The 19,195-nt window shown below is 33.3% G+C and overlaps 1 protein-coding gene across 2 annotated transcripts in view; it reads right to left on the bottom strand.

The window, feature by feature from the left end:
* Positions 1-4,579, bottom strand: part of LOC145293019 (uncharacterized) — a 33,086-nt gene extending 28,507 nt beyond the window's left edge. Inside the window, exon 1 of one of the 2 annotated variants that reach the window (XM_080139302.1) lies at positions 4,447-4,579. The gene's annotated coding sequence lies outside the window, so the exon portion shown is untranslated. The remainder of the gene's footprint in view (positions 1-4,446) is intronic. The other variant, XM_080139301.1, reaches the window with a different exon arrangement.
* Between the last annotated feature and the right edge of the window lie 14,616 nt (positions 4,580-19,195).

The raw sequence follows: 19,195 nt of genomic DNA, 5'->3' as shown, positions 1-19,195 counted from the left end.
ACCTGGTTCATGAGTCCAAACCAGGCTCTAACCCCAGTAATATTTGTCATGGAAGTTAAAGATGGCTTCTATCGTTCTATTTGTTGGTTTAACTAGAAACCCTGTAAATTCTACCTCAATTACCGAAAAGTGGAACTCATCTGGATTAAACACACTCCCTTTGCGTAATGATTTATATAGTCATTTGTATACCAGAATGAAAATTCTTATAGGAGGCTGTCGTCTATTTTCCAAGCCATGTCCACGGTGATGTCATCGAATTGATGAGTGTAACCATCTCCTAATCCATGGAATCCTTGAGGGGCTCGACAGTATCTATATTGACCCCACTCGGTAATGAATGTAGTGGCATCCCATGCGGCTGGAGATAGCGGCAGACTGTGGTATCCATTCCACGTGTCTAGTACCATTTTTCTAGTATGCTGGTATTGCCAAGACCTGATTGAATGGAGATGAGGTGTGGTGCGTTTCCTCCGTGGTGACATCATTCAACTTCTGTAGATCCATCCTTTTTTGGCGTGACCACTATTCTTGAACACCAAGTACTGCATGCCTACTGGTACCAGTTCTATTATCCCCAGTGCAACGTCTCTGCTTCACTTTTTTCTTCCAGAGATGAGGGACAGGTATTAGTGTGTGGACTGCTGTTGGTGTCACATCTGGGAGGAATTTTATTTTTAAGGGTTTACTCTCCATTGTCTGTAGTGGTTGATGTGGATATGTGTTGAGCGTGCTTGAGTTGATGTGTTCCCTTAGCCATTGTTCCAATTCCTGTCTGTTGGTTTCTGTTGACTTGAATAGGATCGTCTCTGGTTTATTCAGAACTGGTGTTCTGTGCAGGCATCCACAATGGCTGTTTCTTTTGTTCTCACAGAGCTGTCTTATGACAATGATGTTGTGAAATTGGAAGGCAAAAGGTCCAGATCCTTTAATGCCGTTTACGAGAAGTAGAAACCAGATGTGTTGTCTGACAAGTATACCACTTGTCGTGTTTCTTTCAACCCCACCCATATGCACAAAGACAGAAGTCCCTTGATGTATAGCCAGTTATTGGTTATGCCTCTTATCCGGTGGATGGTTAGTATCAACTACTCATCTGGGTATCTGAGGAGTCTTTGAATCTCGGGCCCGACTAAGCAAGTCTTGGCCTCTGTATTTACAAATGCTTGGATGGAATAGGTGAGCACATTTATGGGGTTCTTTGACACCCGTCCGAAGGTTGCATTACTTTTGGGCATCATAGTTATCTCTGCTGTAACTGAAGGGGATAATTTTGGAATACATACATAAAAAATGCGATGATAGTTGTAAGCTGCGGAAACTTTTTTCTACATTTTTTTACGACTTGATGAGAGATTAAATGCGACAATAGGAAATTATATTTTTTTCAAACAAAACTTTTTAATAAAACAAGGATGAAAACATGAAAAAAGGCTGCAGCAGCTTTTTTTTTTTTTTTTACTGAACAAAGCTTATAACATTAATAACACTAACATCTTCATGTACATAAAAATAAAATATAGAAATAACTCTGAAAAATAATGGCACCTCACAAAAAACTCGAAATCGCTGTATTAATATGAAATAAACAACATTCATTTACGTGTTAAGAATATGGGGTCAAATGGTTCCAACGAACGTGTTTTCTTGTAATGAGTGTTCATTATGCAGAATTAGCAAGGGGACAGACGATTTTGTGAGAATAGCATGGAGCTTAAAATTACTGATTTTTCTATGTCCCGAGTGTCGCACATGGCTTGGAATAAATGTGATTATTTTCTGAGAGTAAAATGAACAGTCAATAATCATGAGGACAAAAGCTATGTGTGTTCATCACATAAAACGCAGTAGTTTGAAATAACATTGTTTAAAAAGGAAGAATTAAATTCTCATTCAATATGGTAATTTTCCATAATGAGGATAAAGGTGCCTGTGCATGGCGTGCAAATTCAAGATGGGGAATTTTAACGCCTCCCGAGTTATTCTAACATCCACCATTGTGGAAACAAGAGAAAAACCAATTTGATTTTCACAGCGAATCTTTATATTGTTCTTGGAAGTTCCAGCCTGTTTGATTTATCTCTATGTGCGCAAACGTAACATAGTTCCTTAATTCCATACGTGCAAGTGGCTTGATCACAACATTGTGTCTTTGCATGTTCTGATACGTATGGGTGTTGAAAACGGTGATTGCTATGAAAATGTTCCTGCCATGGATTTGTTCTGGCCATATGTAGCAGTCACTACAAACATTATGCATATGGAAATGAAAGAATTAGGCTGAAGATTCGACGTATTAACTAACTAAATAAGATATATATAAGCTATATTTAAAGAATAATGCCAACGTAATATACACAAACCCAAAATTCAATCAACCCCCTAATCAATCATAAAATATAGTAATTCATATTCGTTTCAAGAATTAAACACCGACAACAGTTATGCATACGATCATTTCTGAGATGAAATAGATATTTATTGATACCAAGTCTCTTCATCAGTACAGGATATAGGCACCAAAAGTTCAAAGTTCAACAAAGCAACAAAAATTACAGTATTGTTGACACTCGGTTGCACGGAAATTCGAAGAAGAAGCTAGAGGATAGAGATATTTCAGCAGTGAAATTTCAAGAAATGGATGAGAATTCTTGGGCCAGTAGATGTAGACCAGTTCAGGTAGTAGGTTCAGGAAAAAATGTAAGGAAGGGATATAAAAATGAACTTGTGAGAAAGAGGGATGAATAAAAAACCTGTCCAGATATAAGTAAGCTTTTAAGTCAATTTATTAAAACCGACTAACACATGCTAACATGTAAAACCGATGATGATGATGATGATGATGATGATGATGATGATGATTTATAAATCAATTTTTGTAGACTCACCTGATTACAGGGGCAATGGGTAATCCTCTATTCCTTTAACAGTGTGTACTCTTTCCACCCAGAGAAAATAGTGTACCAATAAACATGTGCATGGCATACACGGAGCATCCATTAAAAGCAACAGTGATGTAATCCTTGGCTTTATTAGCGGTGATTGTGGATGATAATAATGTCTTTTGGTTATGGCCAAGAACCACATAAACATTAAATATAAATTGTGGCATAAAAGTTATGTTTTAGCGAAAGAATAAAATGAAGAGAAATACATATAAAAGTGGAAATAAATGAAACACTGAGAAAATAGAAATTACAACTAAAGCTTAAACAGAGTCTTGTAAATGAAAAATTGAGAAAAAGATGAAATTATATAGCAAAACATTTTTATATCTACAATTTTATAAGCATATAAAAGTTATTTTCGATCATGAATATGTTTAATAAAGAAAATTGAGTAAATAGTCATAAGTCAAAATGTTCATAGAGTGAATAATATGCATATGTAAGTAATATATGTGAGTATTTGGTAGCGTGGTTCTGTGTATGTATGTGCGTTGGTTTACCTTGTTCTTATTAGTGTGTGTATAGATGTTAGCAGCAATTCGTTTTTGTTCACCTCACTCTGGCTAGTGTATAAGGATGTATGTGCAAGATGAAAAAGGCTTGTATGTGAGTTATTGATATGTTCCTTTCGCTTCCCCTGACTAAAGGCCCGGAGTGGGAGTTGAACAAATGTTCTTCGATGCAGCTGGCTGGTAAAGTTTGGAGAAAATCTCATTTGGTCACTGTTTTTTTTATAGAAGTTTCCAAGTTACTGTTGAGGCTTGAAACGATTTTCATTGGTTTAAAATATTTTGAGTTAATGCATTATTGTGAAAACTTACTTGCTTTTGGGAGTGACAAAGAGAGCGGATCGAAACGGAGTGGAGAAAAAAAGATGGTAAGTTATTCGAGATATTTGCTTTTTAGCGTTCGTCAGAATCGCTTTGCGATTTAGTCGCCACACAACAAGCAGACATGACTCTTCGTTTCAGTGTCTCTTCAAATCATAACTCGTCTTTTCTTCCAAAATGTTTATTTTATATGGAAACTGATAATGTAAGGTTTCTAAGTGTATTTTTTGGATTTTACTCAATTATACACAGACAGCAATTCAACTTTTATTTGTATAATAATAGAAGATGAAAAAAAAACTGTTCTTTTATGCAAGTGCATTTTTATAAAACTTAAAATAGATAAATAGATAGAATGGGAGAAATCAATAGAGATAGAGAGAGATAGAGAGGGAGACAGAGAGATGGAAACACAAAAACACAAAAGAATGTTTTTTCTCTTTTTACTCATCTAGATGCATTTTTGATTGTTTCTAACTTTTACCCACACAGAAATATGACTTCCATTAAAAACTGTACTTTTAAGCAGACATTTTTTTTTATAAAACTTCAGATAGAGAGAAAGATAGAGAGAGATAGATAGAGAGAGAGAGAGAGAGAGAGAGAGAGAGAGAGAGAGAGAGAGAGAGAGAAACCACACACAAAGTTTTTTTTTTCTTTCAACTCACTTGTGAAACTTGCTGATGAATTGACGGGTTTCTTGCGAGGACATTGGATCACACTGTCGGCTTTTGTTGTCTTAACTCTCACTCTCTTCAGAACCGGTTATTTACGCCCCCCCCCTTTCCTCCCTGAACTCCCCATCGTCAAACACACAACCTTTTGTTAGCAATAAATAAATAATTACTTATATTTATTTTCGCTTTCTTCCTTTTTAGTCCGTAAACCTCAGGGTTCATGCATTTTTCATCTGAGAGATGTGAATGTCTATCTTGCCAAGCCATTTTCTTTTGTTTTGAGATTTATTTTATTGCCAAAAGCAACACAGACTCTTATAAAAGCATTTAATTATGCAATAATCTTTGTGACTATTACATTATATATATATATATATATATATATATATATATATATATATATATATATATATATATATATATATATATGATTGCTACTTCACAGAAGCTTACCATATCTTCAGGTTGATGTCATGCATCCATATACATGTCGGTGGTTTTTCCACCCAGCTTCACACTTTTATAATCGTTCACAGACGTGGCAAGAGAACGTCCCAGTATTTTGGTGGTGCTTATTTTCAGTTTTCTTTTCATTTTGTACAAGCTGGGGATGGGGTATCCTACCAGAATACCAGACATTCACCCACTATTCCAGACATTCCAAGTTCGTTAGATTCTCACACAAATCCACACTTTTAAGCTTAGAGACATCGATGCGTTTTGACACTTTAAAATCCACCAAGTTTCACTTTCCTCTTGATTCACATCTTGATCTTTGCATAGACAAGTTTTTGGTCAGTACCACACTCAGCATCTTGCATAACTCTAATTATATCCTAAAAATCACGTCTTCATGTGATAATATAGTCCAATATGAGAATCCTTGGACCTAGAGGATATCCATATTGTTTTGCGAATAAGCTTTTGTTGGTAGAAGGTGTTACACACTGCAAGTCCAAATTCTGTGCACAACTCGAGAAAACTTTACCTCCTTAAGATATCCCAAGTTTCATGATCACATCCAACTCCTGCGTGGAAATCACTGAGTAACAAAACTTTATCCTTGGACATTCTTAAAAGACAATTTCCCAATTCTTGGTAAAATTTCATGATAATATCTTGACTATTACATCAAGTAGGAGCATACACTGAAATAACTGATATACAATGACCGCACGGTAAAGGCAGTCTTAGACACATAATGCGGTTAAAAACCCCATAGCTGACTTATAATATTTGTGTGTATTGCAAAACCTATATTTCCTTCTAAAATAATGCGTATTCAGCACCTTTCAGTTATTTGATCTTCTTTGCTGAGATGAGTTTCAGAGCAGCAATTTCCACATTGGACTTGAAGATGACAATATTGTAGTCAGCTGGAAAGCGGGTAACCAGAAGAGAGTTCCACAGGCGTGCAGTTCTAAGAAAGAAGCTTTGTTCATGGAATCTACATTTAGGTTTAAGCACAGATAAAGAGTGGGGGAAATTATTGATCGTGGTTTCAGCTGGACGAATGTTTTTTGTGAAAGTCAGACCAGAAGGACCATAGATTGGAGCTCAGACAAGCACTTACCATGAAAATAACGATAAAGCAGAGACAGGTTCGCAACGTCTCTTCTGTGAGAAAGAGGTTGCAAGAAAGGGAAAAGAGCATCCCCCAATAGGCTATAAAGACTATTATTTAACACAGATTCCAGAAATTTACTCATGACGCACAGGAGACTGATTGGTCTGTATTGAGAGGAAGATGACCAATTACCTGAATTCTTAAATACAGAACATACTGATGATATTTTCCAGAGTGTTGGGAAGCATTTCTTATTAAGACAATGCTTAAACAATTTTGTAAGTATGGGAGCTAGTTCTGGTTGAAGCGTTTTCAGCACTATACTAGGAATGCTGCTAGGGCCAGTTGCTTTACTTTTGATTAGCTTGGTAACATTAGACACAGAAGAAAATATGGGGAGTTAGCGACCCTGATTGAATAGGATAGAATTAGATACAAAGTTTTTGGCAAAGAATTTGGCTTTGTCTAATGCTAAGGAGATTACTTTAGGTTTATTGATGATGGTTGGGATAGAGCACACACCTCTATTGAAGACCCGGTTTGTTATTTGTCAAAACTGGTGGGAACCAAGCCACTGTTCAGCTACTTTGTACTTGACGGACTGAAGTACAATGCTCTCACGTTCTTCATTACTCTTTTACAGTAGTTGCTGGCAGTCCTGTAGGTAGCTTTAGTCTCAGTACATCTATTAGGTAAGCAATGGAAATAGTGATTTCTGTGTGCAATAGCAGCAGCACATTCTGGAGAGAACCACGGCTGGTTGTATGGTTTTTGCTGGAATTTTTTAAGCAGCCTATACTTATAATTAACCATTCTGCCAGATCTAATACTATAGAGGATATGTTCTTTTTAAACATGGAAAGCAGAGGTAGATCTGATATAAATATACGAAAGCTATCTCAGTCAGCCATATAGTATCGATATACTGTATGATGGAGAGGTATGTCGGAGGATTTATTACATTCTGTTTTTATCTTAACTGAGACAACGGAGTGATCAGAAGATCCCAGTGAGAACAGAACGGAAGATGAACATAGCTCGGGGACAGTTGTGAGAAAAAGGTCTAGGAAACTTGCATACCGTTCATCAGTGTCGAGTATATTGATGGGTTCGTGAATAATCTGAGTTAGGTCATAAGCAATGGAAAAATCAGTAATCTTTATATCAAATTCTGGGATCTGTATGGAATTTTAAATGGCACATCTTATTTAATCTACAGAGGTAGCTTGTCCTCATTCCACTAAGCCATGACTGAGTAGAAATCCTAAGTATTTTTAATTATATTTTTAGTATTGCCTGTAGTGAGGATTGAAAATTCAAATGCCAGAAGACTGTAACTGATTACAGCATCACTTTTATCTGTTGCAACCCAGATCCATCGGGACCTGAAGAAGGTCAGAGGTTACATTGAACAAAACGCTGTGAGAATAAATTCTAAGATGACAACAGTGATCCAAACACTCCAAATAATACAAATTTTATTTGTAGGTATTATAATTAGACAGGGCTGTCCAAAACTAGCTAGCATGGAAAACAAACGTTAAAACAACAATGATGATAATGATGATAATAATGATGATGACGACGGTGACGATGATGATGATGAGTTTTTAGGAGGGATGGAGATGAATTATTGATTATTTGGACCATCCATAACTATAAAAGTCCCAACGTAATAATACATGTTTGTATTGTTCAGTCGTACTCCAGCCCTATCCGCTATCATCCTTCCCCCTCCTCCTCCTCCTCCTCCTCCTACTACTACTACTACTACTACTGAGTCTACACTTTTGAATTGTTCATTTTTTTTTTTTTTTGAAAGACATGTTTGTGACCTTTATTTTTAATTACCTGTGCTTTACAGGAATTAGATGTTGGGATGTTGAAAATTATCAAACTCAGCAGAATTCAATAACATAGTGATAAACGAGGGGCTTTTTTTTTTTTTTAATATTATTTTTTTTTTTTCAAGGTCAATTTTGTACAGTTAAATGATGTAGTCACATCATTAACTTTTCTTACTTTATAAGCAATAATTTCTGCAATCTTGTTGAGCAATTCGATCCATCAACAATTCACACACAAATGAAAAAAAATCCATAAATTTCAGTCCACCTGGGCATTCAGCAATGAAAATTCTATCTCAAACTTAGAGCAACAAAACCTTGTATAGAGATGTGTAAACACGTCCAAAAATTCCGATTTCAAGTGTGACAGACCAACGAAAATCTATTATATAAATCTCACCTGTCTGTTTAAATGTATGTACGTATATATGTTTGTATGTCTGCCTAAAACTTTCGCCAGAGGTGACGAATTTTCACAAGATCGGTATCGTTTAGAAGCTTGACCCTTCAGATGACAAATATCGAAGAATTGGACAAAAACATTAATTCCTTCACCCTCACCTGGGCACTTTTCTACAAGGAAGAGTCACTTTCAAAAGTCATCCCCTCTTAGCCTTAATTTTAACCTTAGCCATTTCTGATTTGGTGATGGACACAATGGCAAAGATACCATGTTTTTTTTTCACTTTCCTTTCCTCCTTCATGGTACGAGTTCAAGCCTGCCTGCCTACTACCACTTTTTTTTTTTTTGTTCAACATATACCTCCAAACATCCGGGCAACGTCGGGCACCCAGGCTAATTTAATATATAAATAGGTGGACATATGTGAAATAAAATGCTATTTTCTGGATTGTAAGACACAAATATGACAAAATCTTTTTTTCCTTGCAACCTCTTTCCCACAGAAGAGATGTTGCAAGCCTATCCCTGCTTTATCATTATTTTCATAGCAAGTGCTCAGCTGAGCTTCAATCTATGGTACCCCTTCACCAAACTTTCACGAAAAACAAAACACTCGTCCAGCCAAAAGCACTATCAATAATTTCCCACACTCTTTATCTGTGCCTAAACCTAAATGTAGATTCAATGAACATAGCTTCTTTCTTAGAACTGCACGCCTGTGGAACTCTCTTCTGGTTACCCGCTTTCCAGCTGACTACAATCTGATTGTCTTCAAGTCCAACATAAACAAGTTCTTGATGAACTGTCTCCCTAAGTAATTCAATTTACAAAATTCCCACTACTTATGTTTACTACGCTATAATCACATTGACTAATGTATACCCATTAACCCTTATCCTCAAGCGGCCCCCGGGCTTTGATAAGTGGTGATTCCTGTGTAAAAAAAAAAAAAAAATTATTTGGATAAAAAAAGATTCTTCATATTATTTGGATTCTTCGGACTACTGTTCTCATCCTGAATGTTATTTTCAGAACATTTCGGTCACTGTAACCTCCAATCTTCTTCAGGTGTATCTTGTTGAACTCGTGAATCTTTCTGTCAAACTTTGAAATCTGCTCAGAATTTGAATGGAACCTTTTATTTACTTCATGGGGGTAGCACGCTCTCGTACCGCCAGCTATGACTGGATAGAGGTCCTAAGTAATTCCCAATTGTATTTTTTCGGTCGTCCACACTGAGAATTGAACCTTCAACCTTCAGGAGAATATCGCTTTTAAAATTGATTTTTACAATTACTCTAACCACTGCGCCACGAGTTCTTGTGCAAGGACCCATGGCGTAGTGGTTAGAATACTTGGTAAAATCAAGTTTGACAGGATAATAAGTTGTATTTGGACTAACATTCTTATCTTTTATTTAATCCATGGAGGTAACATGTTCTCGTTCCATCAGCCATAACTGGATAGAGAACCTTAATAATTTGCAGTTGTATTTTTAGTGTAGTCCGCACTGAGGATTGACCCTTGTATTTTGAATGGTATAGTGGTTAAGTACATAGTAAAATTTAGTTGTAAAGTAACTCTTCTTGAGGTTGAAGATGTGAACAGTGTCCGACAAATTCAAATATTACGAGTAATAAATCCTCATCTAAAAAATTCAGAAATGTGATAGAATTTGTTTTTTACTGGTATAAGGGAGGGGAGACTGGTTATCAAAACTCAAAAGCCACTTCAGGATAAAAGTTAAAGAGTGGTCAGTGAGACAGCACCGTGATGATTGGTAACGATGGACTTTGGGTAGTGTTTGATCATTTAAAATGATGGCTCAACAAGAACTTGTTTACATTAGATTTGAAAACGGCCATGTTATAATCAGCTGGGAAACAGCCCTGCGGTATTGTGTTCCACATACAGGTAATTCTAGGAAAGAGACTTTGCTCATTGAATTTTCGTTTAGCTTTATGCACATACTGAGAATAAGGAAAATTGTTGATGTTTTAGTTAGACGAGTGTCTGCTTTGAATGCTTTACAGGGAGTGGGAACCATGGAGAGAAGCTCGGTTTAGCACATGTCATGAAAATAGTGATAGAGCAGAGATAGGTTCACTATGCTATAAAATTAGAATATTTGATATTCTATTTTATCTTTTATATTGTGACGTACATGTTGAAGCCCCTTCTCCAGCACGAGTGCCGCCATCTTGAACATGTTGTGTTATCATGGATGACATGAGATTGAAATATAAAGTTAAAAAAAAAAACAACAAAAAAAAAAAACGAACATTGATAAAGAAAAGGTAATAATAAAGGAACGGTAGAATATACATGTACTTATTTTACTTATATATATAAGTAAACACTGGTTTCTTCAATTCTAATGATCAAGTCTTTATTCATTTCTTTTCTTACCGAGATTCAAAACAATTCTGAGTAACTTGACGACCGTTTCATGAAGAGATAAACATGCAATTACCAGGATCTTTCATTTATAAAGTTCATCAGAATACCAAGGAAGAAATCCCTCAAACCAAAGAAATTCAGTAAAATAATTACATTTAAAAAAAAAAAAAAATACACATGCCGCTCCCCCATTTGGGAGTACTAAATTGGTCAAAGGGAAAATTATTCCCAACTCCCATTTAGGTAAAAATACACTTTCGTATAAATGATTGAATTCGTTCAAAAAGTATCGCAAAACAAATAAATAACATCTACGTAAATCGTGATATATTCAACAGTCCTGTGAGATAGCCTAGTGGTAGAGATTTACGCTTATTAACATGGGGTTCTGATTTCGAATCTCGCTAGATTCAGGCACTCTGATAAGTCGTACACAACGAAACACGTGTCAGTGGATAATTACATAAAAAACTATTTATATATATATATATATATATATATATATATATATATATATATATATATATATATATATATATATATATATATATATATATTAAATGAGATAGTGAAATGCAGTAGGAGTACAGATTGTATAATACTGTAAACATAAAGTCCTAATAAATATTCAGATCAATATTTATAAGACGATCCAAAGGCAAATAAAATAAACTCAATATGCGAGATAGAGCAATAATATAAATGGAAATTCTGAGTTAAGTTATGTATAATTACAACAAAATTTATTGCTTGTCAAAGGATTACCAAAGGAGTGTAATTCTACATAAATTAACTTAGAATTTCCATATATATATATATATATGAAATATATTTGTAGTCATCGACATACAGTCCTGTTTCGTTGTATCATCATTGCTGCTAGACTAGCACCTCTCCCAAGCCCAGGATCGAACCTAGAACCGTAGTGTTGACAGTCGACAGTTCTACCCCTCGACCACGGAAGTGATGCCCGCAACTAATCTGTCCGAATGTCTATTTAAATAAACATCCGTCCGCTACTTGTATAGTGCTCAAACGCTTGTTTGTAAACAAACCGTGGGCTTCGCATTTTTCAGCCAAATTAAGTAGTGAGTAAGATTATTCACGACTGTGCTCAACCCAAAGAGGGGGGGGGGCTTTTTTAAAATATATATATATACATATATATATATATATATATATATATATATTGTGCGTGGAGACGAAAACTACCATCCATCAGTACCATAGGTTGCATTTGAGAAGTTTTAGCAGCACACAAGAAGTGCCCGTTATATAAAATCAACAGTAGGTTTTTTGATAATAGGTTTGGTAAGAAATAATACCCAAAAAACCATGCTGCCAGGGATGCTGTAAAAATTTTACATTCTTTCTGCACTCCGCCTCCCCCCTTGAATGCCTCCTTTAGATCTGACGAATAATCACATTTAAGTCTCAGTAGCAATATGCTTTGTTTGCAGCGAATAAAAAAATAAAAAAGGTGGCCATATAGACCCCCTGTTGAGAAACTATGCCTTAAATGTTAATCATGTTTTGTTGAGATTCTAAACTTTCAAAAAATATGATCGATGCAAACGATAAAATTTTAAAGGTTACACAGGCGTATTTGTTTCATATCAAATTGAAACACAAGATTTTGATCTTTTGTGTCGCTTAGAAATTATACAGAATAGAAATTAATATTTGATGCAGACATGTCTAACACAAAGCAGTTAAAATTGCAATATGAAATCCAAACGAATCAACGACCTTTCAAAAACAGGTTAAAATATATATATTTTTTTTTAATGAGAAATCAGTTGGAAACCAAATCATGACGAAAGAGGATTTTTTTTCAATACATGAAAATAATTATATAAATCAAATATTTCGACCTTAACAAGCCCTTTTCAAAGACATATAGACAACTTAACAGAGAGACCCGACGTTGCTCAGGACTGAATGAGTATCAATGAATGTTTCACACTTCAAATACTTTTATTTTCAACGAAATTGGTGAAATTCTACATTTTTCTATCAAATCGATAGATTGCCTGCTCTAGTCGGGGATCCACCACAGTGCACCGAGAGAAAGCTTCATATGTCTCTCTGTAGTGACTTAGTCCACAATACTTTGTAGTCTACATTGCACTGCATTGAACCGACTGTTGATTTAAAAAAATAAATTTTATATAAAAGATTGAATTAAAGTTTAAAATGCAAGTCAAGTATCATAGTTCATTAAAGCACAGAAACATTCTTTTTGAATGCGCCCCTGTCTTATCAAAGAACCTACTGTTGATTTTCTATGACGGGCACTTCTTGTGTGGTGGTAAAACTTCTCAAATGCACTTCCGATGTTAAGCTATATAAGAGTGTTAACTTTGGTCAAAACCAGACTAATCCTTCTTAAACCAGATTTGTTCGATTATCGATTTTCAATACTTATCGGAGGTATTCCGATACAAAACCTCCCAGATACATAAAGTACATTTGTGTAAAATTAAAAAAAAAAATCAGCCCAGTCGTTTTGGAGTCCATAAGAAGCGAACTCACAGGCACACACAGACAAAGTGCCTTTTATATATAAATAGCGATAGAGATTTTTCTTTTTTTTTATTATCAGGATCTAATGACGTCACCATCGCAGGCATTCGACTACTTTTCTGTTATTAAATACTGTCTTTAAATGACATGACGTTAAAAACAAATACATTTTTTTATATTTGTACATTTTAAAAATATATTTATTAAAAATTGAAATAAACGTAAATTTGTATGAATCAGCATAGTATGACTTTTTAGTTATAGTCAGCTAACGTACTTCCTAATTTTCTGCGGAGTGCTACAGGAAGTAGTGGCAAGGCAAATCAGTTTCTCCACTTTTATTATTCTTCAGCATTTCTATTGTGAAGGGATTTATTGAAATAAAATATAAGAAAACGACATTATTGAAAAGTATATAATAAAAATTAACTAAAGTATAAAAAGATAAAAATAACACAATTAATCTCTATTTGCACTTTTAATAACAAAATTAAAAAAAAATAAGTAAAAGTTGCCATTTTATTTGAAATTTTATAAGAAATACATGTTTATGAAATTATAAAACTAAAAGCTTTTTTTTTTTAATTTTAAAAATAAAAGCTTTCTATTTGAATTCATATTATGAATATATTTTTATGAAAATATAAAAATAAAATTATTGAAATCAAAATAACAAAGGAAATTATTGAACTGTAAATAACAAAATTTCAGACATCATATGTATCCAATGCATAATAAAATAAAGAAACTGATTTTTCTTGTTACTGCCTCCGGTAGCGCCCTACAGAAAATTAGGAAGTACGTTAGCTGACTATAACCTCAGGTAATTACAGGAGCAATCATATGTTGATTTCTACAATCGATGAGTGAAAGTGGTGTTATGGAAATGACTGGGTTTGAACTTGGCACCCAGGGATTATCAGTGCGTATTAGTATCCGCTTCTGTGAGAAATTCCAGTTACATGCCATGATTCATTGTTTCAAGCCGCCTACGCACAATTCTAGAAGACAGCCTGTGATTGGTTTATTTGTATGAGCCAAGTTAATTACTTGGCGCCTTTTTTGTGAACATTCCTTTTCTTTTCAATCTATAATAAATCGCTCGGCAGGAAATACTCAAGAAGAATGCTTTATCGACAATGGAGCTGCCACAATTTCTTCACGTTATATCACCTACATGTTTGGTGAAAAAAGTTCTTGAAATCTCTACAAGCAGAGACACTTTTAATTGTGCCGAAGATATCCTAATTAGAGGATGGCATCTTTTGAACATTTTCATCATGTTTATATCATCTAAATGTTTGAACTTTTCTCGATTCAATTAAAGTCCCAAGGGACTCGATTTATGCCTAATTAAAGGCATCAGAATTCTTGCCGAGGACACCATGAATTATCATGGATCCTTTTGAAGGAAAACCGAACTACCACTCCACTAAAAGGAGTTAACTACTGGTTCCCTATTTGGGAGGCAAAACTGGCCCACCGTTTTGCAAGCACTGTACCAGGACCAATAACTTTTCTTTGCTGTTATAACTGAATAAATTTTGAGTTTAAAGATATTGTTTTGTAATTTGTGGATTTATTTTACCACTGCCAGGGAGTATTGAGTTTGTGAGATTAATTTTCTCACACTTCACTATGCCCCCCCCCTCCAACGTAAATTCATCAGTTCAATTCTGTTGTTGGTATTGATGTCTAGAATCAATTACTTAAAGAGAGGGCCACGTGTAGGTTGCCTACATCTAGAAGTAAAACTGATGCTTTAGAAATGACTGGATTCGAACTTGGCACACTCAGTTAAAATGAGAGGAGTGATTAAATTAAAGAATGCCCACGACTGCATAATGAATACAAAATAAAGGTTAATTCCTATTTCAGTCAACTAAATTATTTCGAGTGAAATATTTTTTGATGTTACTCCGAAACAACTTAAACAATGTTTTAGTAAAACAAACACTAAGCAGAGTTATAGCGAGTTTCATCATACACAGTAAACACTGAAATAAAAACTAGGTCGAAAAAATATAGTTGTTATCTATATAAACTAGTACAAAGGCTATATAAGGAAAATGCTAATTCGAGTTCATAATTTTCTAGTTAAAGGTCATGGTTATAAGCTTAATATAATGGTTTGTCACTCGCAGGTTTGTAATAAATTTTTATTTATTTTATCGCTCTTAATTTTTAAATAGATTTTTTGTAAAATCTGTCAAACTTAATTTAGCAAAAGCATTTTCATTTGTTTGTCATATGTAAGTTAAGAAAGCATTTTCATTAGTCTGTTATATTTATTTGAGACATTATATTTCCATTTGTCTATTGTATTAATTTAGAAATAACTTTTTCATTAGTCTGTCATATTTAATTTAGAAATAGCATTTCAATTTTTCTGTTATACTTAATTTACAAATAGCATTTTCACTTGTCTGTAATACTTAATTTAGAAAAAGCATTTTCATTAGTCTATCATACTTAATTTAGAAATAACATTTCCATATCTCTGTTATACTAAATCAAGAAATAACATTTACATTTGTCTGTTATGTTTAATTTAGAAATAGTATATTTATGTGTCTCTCATACTTAATTTAGAAATAGCATTTCCATTTGTCTGTCATACTTAATTTAAAAATAACATTTACACTTGTATTATTTGTAATTTAGAAATAGCATTTTCATGTGTCTGTCATACTTAATTAAAAAATAGTATTTCTATTTGTTTGCTATATTAATTTTAAAATAGTATTTTTATTTGTTTGTCATATTTAATTTTGAAATAGCATTTTAATTTGTCTATCATGCCTGATTTAGAAATAGCACTTTTATTTGTCTGTTATTATGGATTTAGAAATAACATTTGCATTCGTCTATTATGTTTAATTTAGAAATAGTATTTTAATATGTCTGCCATAATTTAGAAATAGTACTCCATTTGTTTATCATATTTAATTTAGAAATACCATTTATATTTTTTCTGTCAGACTTAATTTAGAAATAGCATTTTCATTTTTTTGGTATAATGAATTAAGAAATAACATCTGCATTTGTCTGTTATACTAATTAAAAAATAGCATTTTTATTTGTCTGCTTTGTTTATTTAGAAATAGCATTTTCATTTGTCTGTTATACTTAATTTGGAAATAGCATTTACATTTGTCTGTAATGTTAATTTAGAAATAGTATTATCATTTGTCTGTCATACTTAATTTAGAAATAGGATTTTTATTTTTCTGTTATACCTTAGTTAGAAATAGCATTTTTATTTTTCTGTCATACTTTATTTAGAAATAGCATTTTCATATGTTTGTAATACTTAAGTTAGAAATAGCATTTTTATATCTCTGTCATACTTAATTTAGAAATAGCATTTTTTGTCTGGCGCACTTAATTTAGAGGTAGTATTTTTTATTTGTCTGTTATAATTTAATTTGAAATAGCTTTTTCATATGTCTATCATACTTCATTTAGAAATAGCATTTTTATTTGTCTGTTATGTTTAATTTAGAAATGCCATTTTCATTTGTCTGTAGTAATTAATTTGGAAATGGCATTTTCATTTGTCTGTTATGTTTAATTTAGAAATAACATTTGCATTTGTCTGTTGTACTTAATTTAGAAATACCACTTTCATCTGCCTACCATGTTTAATTTATAAATAACATTTCCATTTGTCTGTCATACTTTATTTAGAAATAAATTTCTTTGTCTCTTATACTTAATGTAGAAATTGAATTTACATTTGTCTGTCATACTTTATTTAGAAATAACGTTTTTATTTTTCTGTCACGTTTAATTTGGAAATAGTGTTTTTATTTGTCTGTTATATTATTTTAGAAAATGCATTTTTATTTATCTGTCATACTTAATTTTAAAAATAACGTTTTCTTTTGTTTGTCAGGATTTATTTAATTTAAATTGGCAGTTTATTTTTAATGGCTGAAAATTGGAAAAAAGAAATTAATTGAAAAATTAATTTATTAAAATTTGTTTGTGAGCGAAAATTTGGAATTGTAGTTAATTCTATACAGTTATCTTGCAATCAAAATTTTGTTTTATTCATGAAATGTTAAAAAGATATTTAAAAATCAATTTACATATTAATATTAAAAAGTTCTTTCGATAGTTCATCCTTGCAAAATTAGCAACTTATCCTGACAATATTTCAATTATAGTACTCAAAAGGCTGCCACCAGAACAAACACCAATTCTTGCAAAACTGTTCAACTGATGCCTAAAAACCTCATTAAATTGCACAGTATTTGAACATATTGGAGATCATTCTTCTGTATTTCAGTATAAACCAATTAGTCTTCTGTGTGTCATGTAAGTTGCTTGAATCTATGTTAAATAGAGAAATTGTCAACCACCTGAGCAAAAACAATCTCGTCAGTGACAAGCAATATAGTTTCCATCCTGAAAGATCTACAGCTGATATACTGACTGTAATATCACATAGGATCAGTGAATCTATCGATGGTAGGGGTCCTCTCAAGAGTAATAACTCTTAACATATTAAAGGCGTTTGATAGGGTTTGGCATAAAGGTTTACTTAAAGCCGATGAGCTTTCTAGTCTTTTGGAACATGGTATTACATAATAACTTAAAATCAGTGTTGGTAGAAAAACTTTTATTTTTTCTTTTTGTTGAGAACATTCTTTTAGTCTCATTTTTATGGTCTGCACGATTCTTTCTACTAACCTATTCGATTGAGGATGATATGGCGGTGTCTTATGCAGCTTACATCCTATTTTTTATTCCAATTTTTTAAATTATGATCTTCATCACAAAACTCTGGTGAACTGTTTTTGGAATGCCGTTTCTTGAAAATATAACCCTACAATCTGCTTAATAGAGCTTTTCTTTTTGAGCACACGGATTACTTCAGACCAATCTGCAAAAGAGAATGTACTAGTATTAGTAAGAGTATCATTCTAATGATCCATATGCATACGACTCTGGGCTATGAATTTAGTGTAATCTGCATAAAATTTCTTAATTTTATTTATTTTTAATATTTTTTTTGCAAAAGAGTCACCACTTATCAAAACCTGGAGGCTATTCGAGTATAAGGGTTAATGAGTATACAGTAGTCCATGTGAAAATGTCGTAGTAATCGTTGGTAGTGGAAATGTGGTAAATTGGATTACTCATCATGCTTCTAATTTTGTTCTTTTTCTTATGGCCTCTACTCTGGTGTATATTATCCTTTACAATTTTTATCGCCAATTTTGTTTTGTGTTTCTGGTAGAATTATTAGATCCCCATTACAAATAACTCTAGTATATACCGTTAAGTTATGTCTTATTTGTTTGTAGGGTCTTTCTACCCTGATACAATTCCCCATATATTTCTGCTTATTCTAAATGTTATCCTGCTTAATACTGGATCATGCCGAGTTCCCACAGCCATTCCATCTAACAAGAAAACATCAGTCACTAACCAATGCAAAAATGTATCTTCAAATTCTTCTTCTGTTTCATCTATTAACTCTTGGACAAATCGCAACCTTGGTAGTGCATCTATGTGTGGAATTGAATTTCCTTTGACATATTCGATAGCAAAGTCAAATTAATCTTACTATCCATCTCAGTATTCTCCATATCATAATTTTGGATAATTCTTTTTCGGGTGGGGTGGGGTTCTTTTTTTTGGGTGGGGTGGGGTGGTGTAATATAAACTCTAATGACCGATGGTTACTTATCAAAATATTTTTTTTCAATTAAAAGTGGTTGGGATTTTTAGTTTTTATATATACATTTTTACTGTTATTTTACCCCAAACAAAGCACAGTGCCACTTGGATATCAGTGCATGTCAGTTCAGTCAGAGAAGCAGGGTCCCAATAGGAAATTCTAAATCTAGCAGTTCAAGGGAAGAAACTATTAGAGTAGAAAGCTTTCTAGCATCAAGGTAAATTTTGCTGATTTTTGGGTTAGTCACGGGTATTTACGTCAAGGGGATACAAGTGCTTTGAGTTTGTTGGAGCACATTCCATTAA

Source organism: Euprymna scolopes, chromosome 14 (genome assembly GCF_053919585.1).
Source record: "Euprymna scolopes isolate OS-2025 chromosome 14, ASM5391958v1, whole genome shotgun sequence".
NCBI classification, from domain to species: Eukaryota; Metazoa; Mollusca; class Cephalopoda; order Sepiida; family Sepiolidae; genus Euprymna; species Euprymna scolopes.
The sequence above is the reverse complement of the archived record's forward strand: the minus strand, read 5'-3'. Positions and strand labels throughout refer to the sequence as shown.